Raw genomic sequence first — 21,133 nt, 5'->3', positions numbered from 1 at the left:
GCAGGGATGTAGAGAAGCTCAGTTTTGGCAAGGTTGAGCTTCACATGCACCCACACACTCACTCACTCTCTCACATGCACCCATACACACTCACTCTCTCACATGCACCCATACACACACACTCTCTCACATGCACCCACACACACTCTCACACATGCACCCACACACACACACACTCTCTCACATGCACCCATACACACTCACTCTCTCACATGCACCCATACACACACACTCTCATATGCTCCCACACACACACACTCACTCTCTCATATGCACCCATTCACACACACTCAATCTCTCACATGCACCCACACACACTTACTCTCTCACATGCACACACACACACACACACACACACTCTCTCACATGCACCCAAACACACTTACTCTCTCACATGCACCCATACACACACACTCTCTCACATGCACCCGTACACACACACACACACACACACACACACTCACTCTCTCACATACACACACAAACACACACACACACACTCACTCTCTCACATGCACGCATACACACACTCACTCTCTCACATGCACCCGTACACACACACTCTCTCACATGCACCCACACACACACAAACTCACACACACTCACTCTCTCACATGCACCCATACACACACACTCTCTCACATGCACCTGTACACACACACACACACACACCACACACTCACTCTCTCACATGCACACACACACACACACTCACTCACTCACTCACTCACTCTCTCACATGCGCACACACACACACACACACACACACACACACACACACTCTCTCTCACATGTACACACACACACACATACACTCACTCTCTCACATGCACCCACACACACACTTACTCTCTCACATGCACCCACACACACTCTCACTCTCTCACATGCACCCATACACACACACTCTCTCACATGCACCCACACACACACACTCTCTCACACATGCACCCATACACCCACACTATCTCTGACATGCACCCACACACACTCACTCTCTCACATGCACCCATACACACTCCCTCTCTCTCACATGCACCCACACACACACATTCTCTCTTGCACCCACATGCACTGAAATACACTTACACGTGCACGCACACTCTCTCTCTCCCTCTTTCTCTCTTGCCTCTTGCTCTTATACCCACACAAATTGGACATTTGGACAGCTGTATGGCTTTTTTCCAGGTTCTCTCAGTGGCTTAAATGGGCTTCAGTCATGAAAAACAGTCACAGAAACACAGCTTCAGAGATCTGGAGACGTTTACCTCCTGGGAACAGGCCCGAGAGAAGGAGGAGTGACAGATGTATCACTTCCCTCCTGTCCTGAAGAGTAGGCCTGCCTCACCCCGTTCACATTCACCCCGCTTCCCCTGATTTAATCTGCCTCAATTCTGTCCTGAAAAGGGTACAGGAAGCACACTATGCCCCAGGACTGATGTGATCAGCAACATTGGGTTAATGGAAGTGCACAGTGTTCAGCAGGCTTGGGTTAGAGGAAGTGCACAGTGTTCAGCAGGCTTGGGTTAGTGCACAGTGTTCAGCAGGCTTGGGTTAGTGCACAGTGTTCAGCAGGCTTGGGTTAGTGAAGTGTTCAGCAGGCTTGGGTTAGTGCACAGTGTTCAGCAGGCTTGGGTTAGTGCACAGTGTTCAGTAGGCTTGGGTTAGTGCACAGTGTTCAGCAGGCTTGGGTTAGTGAAGTGTTCAGCAGGCTTGGGTTAGTGCTCAGTGTTCAGCTGGCTTGGGTTAGTGCACAGTGTTCAGCAGGCTTGGGTTAGTGCACAGTGTTAAGCAGGCTTGGGTTAGTGCACAGTGTTCAGCAGGCTTGGGTTAGTGAAGTGTTCAGCAGGCTTGGGTTAGTGCACAGTGTTCAGCAGGCTTGGGTTAGTGCACAGTGTTCAGCAGGCTTGGGTTAGTACAGTGTTCAGCAGGCTTGGGTTAGAGGAAGTGCACTGTGTTCAGCAGGCTTGGGTTAGTGCACAGTGTTCAGCAGGCTTGGGTTAGTTCAGTGTTCAGCAGGCTTGGGTTAGTGGAAGTGCACAGTAGTCAGCAGGCTTGGGTTAGTGCACAGTGTTCAGCAGGCTTGGGTTAGTGCAGTGTTCAGCAGGCTTGGGTTAGTGCACAGTGTTCAGCAGGCTTGGGTTAGTGCACAGTGTTCAGCAGGCTTGGGTTAGTGCACAGTGTTCAGCAGGCTTGGGTTAGTGCACAGTGTTCAGCAGGCTTGGGTTAGTGAAGTGTTCAGCAGGCTTGGGTTAGTGCACAGTGTTCAGCAGGCTTGGGTTAGTGCACAGTGTTCAGTAGGCTTGGGTTAGTGCACAGTGTTCAGCAGGCTTGGGTTAGTGAAGTGTTCAGCAGGCTTGGGTTAGTGCTCAGTGTTCAGCTGGCTTGGGTTAGTGCACAGTGTTCAGCAGGCTTGGGTTAGTGCACAGTGTTCAGCAGGCTTGGGTTAGTGAAGTGTTCAGCAGGCTTGGGTTAGTGCACAGTGTTCAGCAGGCTTGGGTTAGTGCACAGTGTTCAGCAGGCTTGGGTTAGTACAGTGTTCAGCAGGCTTGGGTTAGAGGAAGTGCACTGTGTTCAGCAGGCTTGGGTTAGTGCACAGTGTTCAGCAGGCTTGGGTTAGTACAGTGTTCAGCAGGCTTGGGTTAGAGGAAGTGCACTGTGTTCAGCAGGCTTGGGTTAGTGCACAGTGTTCAGCAGGCTTGGGTTAGTTCAGTGTTCAGCAGGCTTGGGTTAGTGGAAGTGCACAGTAGTCAGCAGGCTTGGGTTAGTGCACAGTGTTCAGCAGGCTTGGGTTAGTGCAGTGTTCAGCAGGCTTGGGTTAGTGCAGTGTTCAGCAGGCTTGGGTTAGTGCACAGTGTTCAGCAGGCTTGGATTAGAGCACAGTGTTCAGCAGGCTTGGATTAGAGCACAGTGTTCAGCAGGCTTGGGTTAGTGAAGTGCACAGTAGTCAGCACGCTTGGGTCAGTGCAGTGTTCAGCAGGCTTGGGTTAGTGGAAGTGCACTGTGTTCAGCAGGCTTGGGCTAGTGCAGTGTTCAGCAGGCTTGGGTTAGTGCAGTGTTCAGCAGGCTTGGGTTAGTGGAAGTGCACTGTGTTCAGCAGGCTTGGGCTAGTGCAGTGTTCAGCAGGCTTGGGTTAGTGCAGTGTTCAGCAGGCTTGGGTTAGTGCAGTGTTCAGCAGGCTTGGGCTAGTGCAGTGTTCAGCAGGCTTGGGTCAGTGCAGTGTTCAGCAGGCTTGGGTTAGTGGAAGTGCACTGTGTTCAGCAGGCTTGGGCTAGTGCAGTGTTCAGCAGGCTTGGGTTAGTGCAGTGTTCAGCAGGCTTGGGTTAGTGCAGTGTTCAGCAGGCTTGGGTTAGTGCAGTGTTCAGCAGGCTTGGGTTAGTGCACAGTGTTCAGCAGGCTTGGGTTAGTGCAGTGTTCAGCAGGCTTGGGTTAGTGCTCAGTGCTTCTGGTGGAGCAGAGGCTGGAGCCAGGCATATGAAGCCTGGGGAAACGTAAGCACAGCGTTTCTCCGCTCGGCTAATCCATCTGCAGCCCACTTTCAGTTCAGCCCATTCAGTCAGGCTTATGCTTTTCAGCAAGGCCTGAAAGGTCTTCTGTGCAGGAGGAACTGTACTCCTTCCTGGATGTGGCTTTCAGTCGTGGCTACAGAATATAAATAGGGCAGTATTTTTGAAAAAGATAGGACTTTTGAAGTTCTGTCAACAGGCCTGGAAAAGAATGATTCGCAACAGAAACATATACTAATCATGAACCAATAAACGCAGCAATCCATTTGTGAGGCTAATGAATAATTTACATTAAGATTTGTAAAAGCTGACAAAAATTTAGTGTTATCATGGTGATATGATGATGTTTTTGTGACAACCAACATTGAGATACAGTAGTTTTTAAAATGCGCTGCCTTGCTGTTACAGAAAGACCACCTCCCAAATCTTTTTTTTTGGTGTACATATGCAAATAAGTTTACATTCTACATTCAAAAGCACAGCATGGGATCTCTGTATTCAAGCCATTGGAAAGAATTAAAAAGAGGAAAAGGCAACATGTTGAACGAGGCAATGTGATTTCCTCACTGAGAGCATTAAAGGCTTTTCAGGGAGTGCACAGTGCTCAGAGTGCCAGGTGAGGGTTGCTGTCTCACTCGCTCAGAGTGCCAGGTGAGGGCCACTGACTCTCCCACTCGCTCAGAGTGCCAGGTGAGGGTTGCTGTCTCACTCGCTCAGAGTGCCAGGTGAGGGTTGCTGTCTCACTCGCTCAGAGTGCCAGGTGAGGGCCACTGACTCTCCCACTCGCTCAGAGTGCCAGGTGAGGGTTGCTGTCTCACTCGCTCAGAGTGCCAGGTGAGGGTTGCTGTCTCACTCGCTCAGAGTGCCAGGTGAGGGCCACTGACTCTCCCACTCGCTCAGAGTGCCAGGTGAGGGTTGCTGTCTCACTCGCTCAGAGTGCCAGGTGAGGGTTGCTGTCTCACTCGCTCAGAGTGCCAGGTGAGGGTTGCTGTCTCACTCGCTCAGAGTGCCAGGTGAGGGTTGCTGTCTCACTCGCTCAGAGTGCCAGGTGAGGGCCACTGACTCTCCCACTCGCTCAGAGTGCCAGGTGAGGGCCGCTGGCTGCCTACATGTTCATTAGCAGCTGTGAAATACAGAACTGTCCAATAACCTACAGGACAGCTGGGGAACCTGCCTGTCCCTCTCAAAAATTAAGAACAGAACTGAACAGAAGCTACAGCAGCCTCTGGACCTGTTAGAGTAGTACTACCAGAACTGGGCCCTGACGGTAAACCCCAAAAAATTTATTTTATTAAACACCATCCCAGAACACCCTTTGTTTTCTGAAAGAAAAGGCCCATATGCTAACAAATTCCAATTAGAGAATTAGTGAGAACTTTATTATGTATTTATTTTTTATTTTTTTATACTTGAATTGAATTTCTGCTGCTGTAGCCTATCCACTTAGAGGTCTGACATGTGTGTTCCGAGATGCTCTTCTGCATACCACTGTTGTTCTACGTTGTTATTTGCGTTACTGTCACCTTCCTCTCAGCTTCCTGTGAGCTTCGACCAGTTCTCCCTTTTCCTCTGACCTCTTTCATTAACATGTTTTTTTGCACCATTAGATCAGCAGTTTCAGAGATACTGAAACCACCCTGTCTGCCACCAACAATCATTCCACGGTCAAAGTCACTTAGATCACATTTTTTCCCCATTCTGATGATTTATGTGAACATTAACTGAAGCTCCTGACCCGAATCTACATGACTGTATGCATTGCACTGCTGCCACACAACTGGCTGATTAGATACTATGTTCCTAATAAAGTGCTCAGTGAGTGTAGATTCATGTAGAGGGCAGATCTAATGCACCTGTGACCTGTGGTGCATTAGTGACGATGGCCATGCACTTATCCAGACATAACTCTGGTGGATGAACTTTGTGGATGAAACAGTTGATTTGGCCACACCTAATGTTTTTGTATCTGCTCCTTGTAAATGAGACAATGAGGGAATAACACACACCTGGCCATGGAACAGCTGAGCAGCCAATTGTCAAATTACTTTTGGTCCCTTAAAAAGTGGGATGCACATATAGAAACTGTTGTAATTCCTACACCGTTCACCTGATTTGGATGAAATTAAAACTGAAAGTCTGCAGTTAAAGCATGTTTCATTTCATCCATTGTGGTGGTATACAGCCAAAAAGAGGAGAATTGTGTCGGTCCCAATATTTATGGACCTGACTGTAGCACAGAGAAATAGTGCAATAAAAGTTGGCATTAAGCGCAAAATTTGGGTTAAGGTCTCGTCTGTAGTGTCAGCTGTAGAAAACAAATCCCAAAAAATAGTAGCTGCCAGAACAGTCCACGTGCCAAACTACAAGGGCCACTTGCTCAACATTACTAACATCAGCCGTCTCATCAGCCAATAGGGAAAACCACTGGGCATCCCTGCATTTGCAGAGAATTTTGTCTCAAATCTGTTTTCCACTGATTTTTATCAATCAGCTTGTTCTGAATTTGATGACTACAGTATTTTGCCTTAGCTGGTGAATTTTCAACATACCGTTTCAGCAACTCATCTCCCTCAGCACGTTATTTCAGAAGCGCCTGAAAATTACTACACTCATCCGTGTGGCCCCGAATGGGTATGTTTTGCTCTCCGCAAACGCCAATTAGATTGATGACTGCGCTCTATTGCTCGTTGGTGTGAGCGATCTAACTTGGAATAGATAGACTGGCTCTTTCCCAAGGCAACATTAAGAAATTCAGCTGGGCGGAGTTGTGCACTCGTGTGTGAGCTGGCGGCCCTTGTAGTTCAGTGTGTGGACTGTTCTGGCGGCTACTAAGATTTTTTTCTACAGGTGAGACCTTAACCCAGCGTTTCGTTTGTCAATTTCTAGGCTACCTATTTGCTTGCTAACACACAAGATAACCGGAAAGCTAAATCCAACACTGCCAACATCACGATTAAGGGGCAGAAATGTTGATCCTGCAGTAACCGTTATTGACGCTAACGCCTTCAAATGTATTTGCGTCAAACGGCTTGAGTGTTCATTGGCTTAGTGTAATGTTAGAGAGTGGACGCAACCAAAAATCTCAAGCACATTTTTCAATAAAAAAGAATCCAAAGACAGGATTTGCTGTTGTCACAATTTTATTTTCAAGATAGAATGTAAAGAATCATAAAAAAATGTACGCACGGTGCGTACACAGGATTACGGCTGCCGGCAGCACTGATTACTTGGGCTCATTTGACTGTTTAGCACTGATTTACTGCTATTAGTGCCACAGTGACACCTGGAGGACAAGGACTGAAGCACAAGTTAAATGTTTCCCAGGTCCCAGGTTCAGCCTTTAAGCTGTAGAAATGAGATCTAAGTGTTGTTAAGGTGAAGCAAATGCAAATGCATGTCTGGGAGTTCAGAGAACACACAGGCAAATGCATGTCTTCTGGAATTGAGAGAGCACACAGGCAAATCCATGTCTCTGGGAGTTCAGAGAACACACGGGCAAATGCATGTATCTGGGAGTTCAGAGAACACACGGGCAAATGCATGTCTGTGGGAGTTCAGAGAACACACAGGCAAATGCATGTATCTGGGAGTTCAGAGAACACACAGGCAAATGCATGTCTCTGGGAGTTCAGAGAACACACAGGCAAATGCATGTCTCTGGGAGTTCAGAGAACACACAGGCAAATGCATGTCTCTGGGAGTTCAGAGAACACACAGGCAAATGCATGTCTTCTGGAATTCAGAGAACACACAAGCAAATGCATGTCTTCTGGAATTGAGAGAGCACACAGGCAAATGCATGTATCTGGGAGTTCAGAGAACACACAGGCAAATGCATGTATCTGGGAGTTCAGAGAACACACAGGCAAATGCATGTCTTTGGGAGTTCAGAGAACACACAGGTAAATGCATGTCTCTGGGAGTTCAGAGAACACAAAGGCAAATTCATGTCTCTGGGAGTTCAGAGAACACAAAGGCAAATTCATGTCTCTGGGAGTTCAGAGAACACAAAGGCTGTCAGGGTTGGGAGGTAGTACCGGTTTATTATTTTCACCTGGTGCTCATTAGTGCCAACGGGGTGTCTACCTCCAGAAGGTTTTTAAAGCCCTCTTTGACCATCGGTTGACACTTTGGTGTCATGGTTTGCTCTGCCACCAAGCTGGTAAGCACACGGTAGACTCACTGTTAAATGAGTCAGGTATTGTGCTGGTTCTGGGTTGTGAATTTAAAAGAAAAAACAAAAAAAGGTAAGGAAGGTGTTCTGCTCGTTGTGTGCGTACACTGCGAAGGTTCTTTCGTTTTTTTCCTCTTTTGTTTTCGGCTCGTGTGAGTCTGTGGGTGAGGGACGTTATCCCCGGTATGTATTTTGGTTTGTGCGTTTTCCGGAGCTGCGACTCACAGTTGTTTATTTTGTTTACCTAGTCTTTTATACTAGGTTGTACTTTTATTTTGGGGATCCCCGGTCCGGGGTTACAGAGCTCGCCTTTTAGCCCTCATTTTGGTTGTGTTATTCGCCCTGGTTTTTAAGGGTTGCTTTATTTTGGCTATTTTCTTTATTTGATCGGAGCTGTCTCCGAGTTGTTTTCCTTGCCTTGACCTCCCGGGGTTTTGTGGCGGACACGTTCGCGTGCCCGCTTACTAGGGATTACCCTTAGTCGCGCCTGGCTCTTCGCCATTCCTCAACCTCATAGAACACCAAAGCCATCATGGAGAGACCAGCGACTAGTGCGGTGATTGAGGTGGGGCATTCTCCGCTGGAGGCGGTTGTAGCCGCCCAGCAGGCTGCTCTGATTAGGCAGGAACAAGGGTTACAGGTGTTGCATGTGCAACAAACTGCTACTGCCGAACAGCAGACTATGGTGTTTCAACGTCAGGATGAAATATTGGCCAGGTTAGGTCAGCAGCAGGATGTGCTACTAGGACTCGCTGAAACCTTCCGTCAATTAGCGAGCGAGTTCCGTTCATCCCAGGCACAAGCACCAGCCCCTGATACCCCTCAACCGTCCAATCCTCTCCATCCAGTCTCTCACACTTACCAACCCATTACACTTGTGGTCAGGGAGCCCAAGCTACAGCTTCCTTTACGGTATGGTGGAGAGGCGGGGAAATGTAGGGGGTTCCTCTCCCAGTGTATACATTTTTTAAAGTCCCAACCCTCACGTTTCTCTACTGAGGATTCTCGGGTTGCTTTTATTTTATCCCTGTTGACCGGGATGGCTCTGACCTGGGCGGATCCGCTGATCCGGGGACAGGCTCCCATCATGAGTCACTCCCAGCTCCTCATGCAGGAGATGGCACGAGTGTTCGACCACGATGTCACCGGCAAAGAGGCGGCGTCTCGGTTAACCTGGATAAAACAGGGTACCCAGAGTGTCGCCAAGTTTTCGGTGGAGTTTCAGGCTCTGGCAGGGGAGACTGGGGGGGCGGACGATCCGCTCATGACCCTATTCACGAGCGCCTTATCAGACCCTGTCAGGGACGCTCTGGCTACCATGGAGCCACCGGGGAGTTTAGGGTCGCTGATTTCTGCAGTGATCCGTATAGATAACCGGGTTCGGGAACGGGAGAGGGAGAGAGCGGGCAGAAGGGGCGGGTCCAACTGGCAGATTCCACCTCCCCCAGGCAGGGTTGTCAGTACCGAGGGGAGACAAGGCACACACACAGGGGAGGACCCGATGCAGCTGGACAGTGCTACCCTGGCGCGCCCTAAGAGGCGTCCCTGGAGAGAAGGGCTGTGCTTCTTTTGCAGACGGTCTGGGCATCAGATTATGAACTGCCCCGACCTGAAAGCAAAAAGAACAGTCCCACTAGTAGAGCGAAAGTGGTTAGAGGTACCAGTTTTCGCACATTTCTCCCCGTTGAACAGACGTGGAAGGGGGGTGTGGTTAGGGCAGACGCCTTTATTGATTCCGGGGCGGTTGACAACTTTATTGACCGTCAGTGGGCTAAACACCAGAAACTGCGGGTCCAACCCTTACCACAGCCCCAATCCATCACGGCGCTTGACGGTCACCCGTTGGGGTCCGGGGTTGTACGTCAGATGACTGAGCGGGTGGTAATGCGGATCCCGTTTCTGGGGCACCGGGAGCATATTTATTTCTTTTTGGTGGAATCCCCGGTTTACCTGATCATATTGGGTCATGTGTGGTTAACTAAACACCAACCCCAAATCAGATCAGATCCACACTCCCACGGCTCCCCCCATAGAGATTGACATAGACTCACAGTTGGACGAAGAGGAGGCTAGGGGGTTCCCCAGCCCTCAGATTAGGACTCCGGACATGGAGGAGCAGGTGGAGAGTCTGGAATGGGATTCAGCCTGCGATTGGAATCCCCCCGTTGACGAGGGGGAGGGCAGTGACGTCACTGACTGGGACTCCGAGAGCCTTTTTCGGGCTTCTGACAGTGGGGATGAGGGCCGGATGGTAGGGGCGATTGCGTTTCCACTTCCACCTAATGTACCCAGAGAATATAGCAAACTATATTTAGCAAACAAAAATTTAGCAAACAACGGGCCACTACGTTACCTCCGCACCGGTCATATGACTGTGCGATTGAACTATTCCCTAGTACAATCCCACCCAGGGGTGCGCTTTATTCATTGTCGGTGCCTGAGAGCGAGTCCATGAAGGAATATATTTGTGACACATTGGTGAACGGGTTCATTAGACCATCTACATCACCGACGGGGGCAGGATTCTTTTTTGTGAAAAAGAAAGACGGGGGTCTAAGACCCTGCATTGATTATAGGGGGTTAAATGCTATAACCATCAAAAATAGGTACTTTTTTTGATGAACTCAGCGTTCCAGCGTCTGCAGTCGGCGTCCGTTTTTTCCAAACTCGACCTCCGTAATGCGTACATTCCTTGAATAGAGATGCACAATTGTAAGACAAGTTAATGCTTTTAATTCACAGTGGAGGTTACCTTTGGTAGGACTGTTCCTAATACAAGCATTGGCTTTGTAGGAGCTTTGATTTCTATATGTGAAAATCTCTGCATAAACCTTTGAGATCATTTGGCCTCATTTATCAATATTTGTGCAAATCTGTGTGTGACCAAACTAACAAATTGCGCTGGATTTATCAAACACATGTTTTGTATCCAGTATGTTGATATATACCAATCAATCGTAAAAAAACCCATGCAATGAACTTGTGATTCACGTAAATGATAGTGCTGAGCAACATTCAGCGTTTTTTTGGATATTTCAATAATTAATCGATCAAAGTCGGTTTGATATTTCAATTGAGTTAATTAAGTGGAGGAGTGGTATATTTCTCTGAGCTCATTGTACTAATTTTTTTTAGCCAGCTATTCAACGCAGTTCAAACAGAAACAAATATAGCAATACAATAATCATGATGCATTGCACCTACAGACACACAAGTAAGTTTTAAACAGGTTTGCAGCACTAGCGACGTGAGCAATATAGGAGCTGTACCAAAGAGCTATACATAGCCTACTGCGCGACTACCGAAAACACATTCCATAACAAAATGGTCATTTTCACTTAGCAGAATATCATATTGGAAATTGGACAGGAACAGTGTGTGGATCCTATGAGTTCTGGCTCCAGTAGGAAGAAGGAAGTGGGAACCGACTCGTGAGCCTCACCAAATAAATCGGCTCGGTTTTTGAAGATAAACTCTCTTTGAAGTATTCCATGCACCAAATCTTCTATGAAAGCAATACATGTAAATGTAATATAAAGAGAGGTCAGCCATAGCAACAAAGGTCTAAGCTAGGACTTGTACGCCCTATTTATAGCAAATATTTTATGGAATTTGTATTCAATTCTAATTAAGCATTAATTGATCAAGATTACCCATTTTAATGTTGAATCCAGCTGAGTTTTATATATGATATGAATAATTATAATGTTCAATTTGCTTATTAATTCAAATAATTAATCTTTCTAAATGGAATAATACAAGCGCAAAACAAGCTTTACAACCGTGTTTGCTTCGGTACGAACAGTTCAGAGCACTCGTGAAATCTGTTCGGATTCTATACACAGACTGACATATGAAAACATTGATGAATCCCATATTGTTTGCGTAAATTGAAATTATTTATGGTCAAAATTGTTTGGCTCACTTCAATAAATGAGGCCTATTGTGTAAAATGTGGACAGTTTAAACAAATTATGCCATCATTTTTAATGTGAACTCTGTAATAAAACAATTTCAGTTAGATTTGTTTGTTTGGGATATGTTTCTTTTTGCTTCTGTTGATCACAACAAGCATTACAATTCATGAGAAAACTTTGCTACTTATTTGAAAATGTCCAATGAATGTCATTACTTGATTTATCACATTATTAATTTCTTATGCTATCATGATGTCATAATTTTTACCACGCATTACAAATTCTAAGTGCAACATTTCATTAGCTTTTCAAAACCACAAGTGCATTTTCATTGCTGTGAATACATTCAAATCCTCTTTTAGCCTGAGTTTTCAAATGCCAAATGCAATATTTCCTCTGATGCACAAGATAAAGATGTTTACCTACTTTTTCCAAATGAATGGGCAGGAAAAGAAAGAATTTGGAGAAGAATATGCCTCTGGAAACAGGAGAGCTTGAGGTCTGAGAACTGTCCTTTCTGAAAATCCTAGTCTGCATTCTACAAAATGGCTGACATGCTAAAATGTAAATCAGCTACTTATGGAAGCAACATTATCTCAAAAAGTCGAAAATCAAATCCTCCTGTGGTGGGCAAAGCTTTTTTGTCTATTTTTATTTGGTTATTTATGTATAATGTAACAATTTCTTACATTTTGATTGCACACTGTCTTTAATTTATTTCTGGCTCAGTCCTGTCCAATGTAAAGGTTGACTGTTTGTCCCTTTGTCTGATGCAACTCTGGCTTGCTATTGGCAGAAAAAAAGAAGAAGGGGGAACTGAAGAGTCCAGCGATACATGCTTGTCTTCAATCCTTGATGTCATTCCTCCTGGATGAGTGTCACAGAGTCGCTTCTACAACAAACTGTCTCCTTCTCCAAACAAACAAATAAATGAAGAAGTAACACAATTTTTTTTTTTGCAAATGGATTAAGTGTTTTGATGTAAAGTACTTTTTAAAGTCTGATTTTGTTCTTTTTTGTTTGTGTTTTAAGATTTGTGTTTGTGTTTGACAGATTTAAGTTTGTAATCATGGAGATTCTCTTGCTCTTTTCCTGTAACTGAATAAATAACTTTGCAAGGTATTGTCACTTCAATGGATATGAAATGTGCAGCAATTAATAAAACTACCTGGTTATAATGATTTGTTTTCCTTCTGGCCTGAAGCTAGTCAGAGCCAGGAGTCCTTCATATATAGAGATAAAATTTGAATGCTTAAGGGAATATTAGGGTTTGTGTTATTATTTTCTGTGAGTTACATATAAGCATTTGGTATTGTAATATATTTTGTTTGTCCCAAAACCTATGGCTCAGTAATAACATGTTCGAATGGATGGCTTTGTGAGTCTACCTGATTATGTATTTGTCAAGTCGACTGAACAATTCCCAGGCCTGTAGTATTGCTGTTTGTTTCCAATCTAATAAAAACATAAAAGTTAATTGATTAATGCTGCTGATTGGCCAGAGATTTCATTTGGTGTCAGTCCTGATTAGAGAATGAAATTGTGGTGAAATTTTAGTTCTTTAGTTTTTAGTTATTTTTTTATTCTGGACCTGAATGTATTTTGTGATTAAATTTGTGACATGCAACAAGCAACCTTTAATCGGTGCTCTGCATGGGAGGATAAATAAGGAACAAACAGAAACAGTCCAACAGTATTGGAAGTGCAACCCCATTGCAACCTGTTCCACGCACACGTATTTTTCCATTAGACAACTTTGGAAGAATTAATAATTCATAGCAATGGTAACCTAGTTTATTTTGAGTGATACAGTCATAAAAACACCCTAGCCAGTTTTATAAAACACTATCACAAAACTTTGCAGCATTTCTAGTGAGGATTTATTGTGTTTACAAACACAAAAATGTGTAGATTACTGTATTGGACAAAGTGTAATTCCCAGTTCTTAATCCCCTCCTTCCATTCCTCAATAGGCACAGATTCCTCCCAAACCTCCCAAACTCATCCTTCAAAAGAAACCTCCACCATTTGACAGCACACTCTTCTCTTCTTCCCATTTGGAGCATTGGATTATGGGATTTCTCTTGTTGCAGGAAGCTTGCATTTTATACCCGTGGCAGAAGGGAGCAAAAGCTGTGGAGCGAGGGAAGGCTCCCTCCCCATGCCATATTCATCCTGCCATTTTGGGGTTGCCACCCTTGAAGCAAGGGAAGGGAACATCAGGACAAAAGCATAAAAATGCAGCCCAGCAGTGCTACTGACACTCAAGGCCGGATTGGAATATCCCTGTCCGTAAGTATTCGGACAGTGTCACAATTAATTTTGTTCTGGCTCTGTACTCCAGCACAATGGATTTGTAATAAAACAATGAACATGAGGTTAAATGCAGACTCTATTAGGAGGCTGAAGTAAGAAAGGGGAGGCTCAACAAGGGGAGGCTCAACATCCACCTGGAAGCCTCTCAGTCTGCTGCCTTCTTACCACTACTTCACTCCTTTGACCTCTCTCTGCAGCACTCCCCCCAACTCACAAGGCTGGAAACCTTCTCTACCTGATCTTTCTGAGGAACTGCTCCTCTTCTAACCCCACTGTTACCCCACATTTCCTTCTCCATCCCCCTAGCCCCTCTACCTCCCTCCCCTTCTCTCACCCCCACTGTTTCTGTCCGATGTAACCTCCGCTCTCTATCACCCTCCTCCCTTGCCCCCAGAGTCACCGCTTCCATCCCTTCTCTTGAATCCTTCTCCAAACTACCCACTGATTCTGCATCTTCCATGCTGCTTACTTCTCTCTCCTCAGCCCTTGACTCTCTCTGTCCTCTTGTCTCCCGGCCTGCTCGATCCTCCCCTCGAAGCCCATGGGTTTCTGACCTTCTACGTTCCTCCAGGCCCAGCCTACGTGCAGTTGAGAGGAAGTGGAGGAAATCAAAAGACCCGTCGGACCTGTCTTCCTACCAGTCTCTCCTGGCAGAATTCTCCTCTGCTATCACCACTGCCAAAAGAAATTACTACCAAACAAAAATCCAGAACTCCACTTCTAACCCTCATCAACTGTTCTCCATTTTCTCCTCTCTCCTCAGCACACCTCCCCCACCATCTCAGTCCTCGCTCACTGCTGATGACTTTGCAGTATTTTTTGACGAGAAGGTTGCAGATATCCGCAGCACCTTCGCGACCACCACCACTTCTATGCCTGCCTCCATTTCTGTCTGCCTCCTGTGTCTCCTCTTTCTTACAGATGCTGATGTGTCTCACCTCCTGCTCTCCCACCGCCCTACTACTTGTGGCCTGGACCCCATCCCCTCAAACCTCTTTCAGGCAATCACGCCTTGTCACTTCCCTTGTTAACTCCTCTCTGTCCTCTGGCTGCTTTCCCTCATCATTCAAGACCCCTCCTGCATTCAAAACTTCCGTCCGGTATCTCTCCTTCCTTTTCTATCCAAATCCATTGAACGAGCCGCCTCCAACCAACTCTCTTCCTTCCTCTCTCAGAATAACCTGCTGGACCCGCACCAGTCCGGCTTCAGACCTGGCCATTCGACAGAGACTGCACTCCTCTCTGTCAACGAGTCCCTTCAGGCTGCACGAGCAACCTCTCTCTCCTCTGTCCTGATCCTTCTTGACCTCTCTGCGGCGTTCGACACGGTCAACCACTCCATCCTCTTAGCCTCCCTGGCATCTACAGGGATCTGTGGCACAGCCTTAGAGTGGATCCAATTTTATCTCTCTGGCCGGTCCTCCCAGGTGTCCTGGGCTGGAGGAGTGTCAACCCCTCGCCCCCTTGTTACAGGAGTCCCCCAGGGCTCAGTCCTCGGACCTCTCCTCTTCTCCATCTAGATCCCTTGGCCCCGTTATCTCTGCTCATGGCATCTCCTATCATTGTTATGCTGATGACACCCAACTCTTTCTCTCCTTCCCCCCATCAGACACGCAGGTCTCTACCCATATCTCTGCCTGCCTGAGAGACATCCAGAGCTGGATGGGCAACCACCATCTAAAGCTCAACCCAGGTAAGAAGGAGGTGATCGTCATCCCTGATTTAACCTCTCCCTTCTCTGATTTCTCTATCTCACTAGGGGATACCACAGTGACCTCATCCCTTAGTGCAAGAAACCTTGGAGTGGTGATGGACAACAGGCTCTCCTTCTCTGAGAACATCGATACGGTGACCCAGGTGTGCAGCCCGTCTGGTATTCAATGTTCCAAGACATTCACATGTCACCCCCCTGCTCAGCAACCTCCACTGGCTGCCTGTTATGGCTCGCATCAAATTTAAAACTTTGGTGCTCGCATACCAGGCAGTTAAAGGATCAGCCCCTGTATATATTCAATCCCTTATCAAGCCCTATACACCAACAAGACCCCTCCATTCTGCCACTTCGTGCCGTCTGGCGCCTCCCCCTCGCCACACCTGCACTTCATGCTCACGACTGCTGTCTGTCCTGGTCCCACGGTGGTGGAATGACCTCCCGGTGAATGTCAGAATGGCAGAGTCTCTGACCTCCTTCAAGCGCAGACTGAAGACCCATCTCTTCAGGCTACACCTTTCCCTCCCCAACTCAAAATCACCGTGATTAGCCTTAGACCGTAATGGCACTTATGTATAGATATCGTTACTTGTATAGGTATTGTTGTTTTTATTGGCTGTTGTATTGTTGTATTCTAGCTGCCAACTGTGGTATGCTAGTTTGAAAGTTGATTGTACTCTTCAAGGGTTCTGAATTTCTGTATGTTTACACTAGGACTCTGAACTGTACTGTCCTCTCAGGTCCACTTTTGCACGTGTTCTTGTGTTTGATTTGCACTTTGTTGTACGTCGCTCTGGATAAGAGCGTCTGCTAAATGCCACGTAATGTAAAAAAAAAGTTTCCTTGGTAAATGGTTGGCATTTATATATAGCACTTTTATCCAAAGTGCTATACAACCACACGGCTGCCATGCAAGGCACCAACCTCGGCGTAGTGATGGACAGCAGACTGTCCCTCTCCGAGAACATTGTGGCGGTGACCCGGTCATGCAGGTTCTTCCTATACAACATACGGAGAATCCGCCCCTTTCTCACCCCCTACTCGACCCAGCTCCTGGTCCAAGCGATGGTTCTGTCCCGCCTGGACTACTGCAATTCCCTCTTGGCTGGCCTCCCAGCGTCTGCCATCAGACCCCTCCAACTCATCCAGAATGCAGCAGCTCGTCTGGTCTTCAACCTTCCCAAATACTCACACGTCACCCCCCTCCTTACTTCCCTCCACTGGCTGCCTGTCATGGCTCGCATCAAATTCAAAACATTGGTGCTAGCCTTCCAAGCAGTTAAGGGGTCTTCCCCAGCTTATCTACAAAAAATCATCAGACCCTACACCCCTGCCAGACCTCTTCGTTCAGCCTCCACAGGCCGCTTGGCACCTCCCCCTCTCCGAACCTCCACATCACGCTCACGACTACTGTCTGTTCTGGCTCCACAGTGGTGGAACAAACTCCCCGTTGAGGTCAGAACTGTAGAATCTCTCCCCACCTTCAAGCGCAAGCTGAAGACACACCTCTTCAAGCAGCACCTCTCCCCATCCCTCCCTACCTCCCTGTGAACCTTAATTGTTGTCTCTGTGACTTGCTTTGTGTATCGGTATTTTTAGTTGGCTAGGTAAGCAGTGTTAACTTTGGTCACTTTTGCTCTGTTTCTTTGTTTCTTTGTTCTCAAAAAAAAAAAAAAAGGGCCCTCGTCCTTATCTTTGTTGTACAGGTAGCAGTTGAAATTGTACTTCCCTCTAGGGTCTTTCAGCGAACTTATCCCTGGTTATGCCTCTGCCAAATGCCAATAATGTAAAAATGTAAAACCAGCACTTCAGGAGCATTTGGTGTCTTGCCCCAGGACACTTCGACACATCCGGGGCGGGTATTGTACCGGCAACCTCTAGACTGCCAGACGATGGTGCTTACCTCCTGAGCCAATGTCGCAATCCCAATCAAAATCTCAGAATCAAGACTAGATACTGAAAGAGCTCTTGTACCTGTACTGAGGAAACGGTTGAATACACTAGACTATTCCGAAACACTACATCACCCAATATGGATGTAAATACCCTGAAATGAAAGGGGTCAGTCTGCTCTACTTACTGCACTGTGCATCTCCGTGATATTTGGTTCTTGGTTCCTTTCTGTGTCTGAGTGTGTGAGTATTACATTGTGTATAATAATAGAAACCAAAAGGATGAAGTATTTTGGAGCTTGTTTCTCCCACGCACTTCAAAATGGTGTTTGCATTTGGTCACTGAAAAAGTCCATGAGCATGAACTACACCCGCATCATTAAACCCACAGACAACAAACCAGAACCTGCCTGCCAGACTTTCCATGATTTAAATGGTAAAAAGGTGTTATGAAATCCACCATTCAGCAGCCACAGTGGTGCACTGTTAAGCATTGGACCTTGATGCAGGCATCAGTTCATTGCAGTTGCACACTGAGGAACGGGCTTGGACTCCCGGTCCAAAAGCAGAGTGTGTCCAGCACACGCGGGAGCTGCATCACTGGCTGGCCGCTCTGAGGGCAGGGGGAGGGACTCTGCAGGGGCTGTAGGACCGCCGTGTGCAGGAGAGCCCTGACCACACTCGCCTCAGAGTCGCGGTCCCGCGCGGGGCTCTGAGACCATACGGCTCGTACGCTAGCTCTCTCCTGGGCCGCTGGGGTATGGGGCCATAGTGGTGTAACCTCAGAGAATATGGGCAATTGGAATAGATTTGGGTACAACTGGCTTCCAAATTGTGGAGAAAATTAGACAAATCAGGAATAAATTCATATTGAAAAAAAAGAGATTGAAATGTGAGCCACACCTATTGTAAAATACACTTATCATCATTGTATAAGGAAAAAAAAATAGGTCATTTAATTATTGTCCTTTTGGATCCTTCTCATGCACCATTAGGATTAGTTCCTTCCAGAAACAATATGGATAAGGGCAGGTGTGTTGTAAAATCAGTGTGGTCTACAGCTGTGTTCACTGTGTGGTTATAAATCAAAATTTTATCGAGATCCAGAGTGTGGGGTGTAGTGGCTACCCACTATCAGCATATGGTCAGAATTCAGTGTTTTCCTCCATGCAAAGCTTGCACTTCTCTCCTGAGACATGAGCCACACTGAAGCTACTGGAACAAACAAACTGAACCAACAAACTGTTTCAGCGGGAAAATAGGGCAATCCCTTGGCTTTTCTCTCCATTCACATATCCTCAGCGAACGCTCGGTGTCAGATATAAAGATACATAGTGAGGAAAATTTTAGTTATGGCTCCACCATAAGTTCCCACTGCAGTTTATCTGTGAGATAACAATAGTCAATTTATGCACAGCCAGCACTTTGCATTCATCCCCTGCCAACCTGTAGAAAGCCTGAACATCTCCTCCAAGTATTAACTCTGTTTCCAGAGACTTTCCAAAGACTTTAGTTCACCAAAGTCAATAACTACAGTATTTATTAAGCATTATGCAATTATATATCAATAAAAAAAGCAGTGCAATATCCCATACACTATTTTATTTCCAATTTTCCAACTAACAGACTGTCCTGATAATCATCGTGTGGATGATGGATTCACTTCCAGCCAATGAAATGTGCCCATCTTGCAGGCTTGGCCAATGCCGTAAGCCTGGGCACTGTCTGCCATGCAGTTATCATTTTGCTTCATAGACACTAACTAGAGGTCATCTGAACTTTTCGAGACCTGGTTGTCTCACCTCCTTGTTTCATGTTGCAGGAGGTGGTTTTACTATATTGGTACAGTATTTGATCATAATGTTGTAGAGATTCACTCATCAGTTCTCATTTTGGGATGTTGGAAGTCAGAAGGGAAGTTTGTAATCATTCATAAAAAAAAAATCAGTGAATGTATCATTGCTATTGTTTCACAGTCATTAATACAGTATTTGTGGTTTATTATATCATCCATAAATATCCTAGTCCTGTTATAAAGGTTATGCTATCATCCTTAAATATCCTCATCCTGTTATGAAGGTTAGAACAGCAGTTACAATATGTAGAATCTGAAGTTACACTAGGTTCTCAATACATGCATGTAAGTACTGAGTAACTACAGGATGAGTTAGCCTGCGTCGTCACAGTGCTACCTTGTTAAAACAGCGTAATTATAGATATATTCAGTCCACTGAGTATGATCTAACATGCAACAAATGTGACAACAGCATGTTGTTAACAGAGGGTTTGGTAACACTTTTCATGAATATTATATGAGCAATATAGCGTCATCATAAGCACTTCATAGACATTTATAAATGATTATGTGAATATCTGCAAAAAGGCGCACCTGCTCTCTGACTCTCATCCCTACACAGCTCCTCTAGTTGGTCTCTGCAGACATCCTCCCATTCCTCTCCTCTCTACTGGATGTGTCCCTGCTGTCTACAAGCAAGCTCATATTGCCCCTGCTCAAAAACCCCACCCTGGATTGAGAACTACTACTCTTTTCTGTCATGGAACCATGTTCTAGACCCTCACCAGCCTGGCTTCCAGGGCTGATCTCAGATCACTGATCAGTCAGTGAGGACCTTCATACTGCAGGTGCAGATTTTCTTCTCCTCCACCTCTGCAGCATTCGACACCACAGCCTTCCTGCCTACCTTGGGGACTTGTGGCACAGCTCTTGACTGGTTTGCTTCTTACCTTGACTTTTGGACCTTCCAGGGGTGCAGTATTGTGGCATCAGGAACTGTTTAAGTGTTTTATTTTAGGTCCTGATATCCATAAGAATGCTTGTGTGGTTTTAAGTACCAAAAACATAAATCTCTGTAGAGTTTAATATGTCCCGTCTCCAGCACCTCTCAACCATGTTCATCCAACACTTGGATTTCCTCCAGCTGGTTCATGCTGAAGGCCTCTATATAGAAATTAGCGTATAGTTGTAATGTAAAACAATTATGGAAGTCCAAATGGCTTGTTTAGTGGCACAGTTTCTAATTGCGGATTGTATGGATTTCTTTGTGGACTGTGCATTTTGATACAACTCCTTTATAATCCACATAGCTAGGGACATGTCATTTTCCATAATATGGGACCTGAGACAGGCACTCCCCAGGCTCAGTCCTTGGCCTTCTCCTCTTTTCTGTCAATACCAATATATAAAGGCATATCCTCCATGTCCTGTCTTACGATTCCTATGCTGATGAGTGATACACAACCCTTTCTCTGAACCACAAATTACACCTCTTTTATTATTTTCTTCCACTGGGTACTTACAACAGCTTGCTCCTGTGCCTTGTTGGTGGTAACGCATGTTTGTGTTCCTGAGAGTTACAATGATCTTCGATTCTGTACGTCACTCCAGATAAGAGTGTCTGCTAAGTGATGGTGATGTAATTTCATTCTACAGTACTTCCTTCTAGGGTTTGCAGTGCACTTGTACCTGCATATGCACTTCGTTGTAAAGTGTCTGCTAATTGCCTGTAATGTCACTTTCTGTATAATTTATAACAAAACACTGTATACCTCTTTGGGATACTTTACATAAGCATTTATGAATATTTTGGTGGTACTTA

Source organism: Conger conger, chromosome 15, assembly GCF_963514075.1.
Source record: "Conger conger chromosome 15, fConCon1.1, whole genome shotgun sequence".
NCBI lineage: Eukaryota > Metazoa > Chordata > Actinopteri > Anguilliformes > Congridae > Conger > Conger conger.
This window is presented reverse-complemented; position numbering follows the sequence as displayed.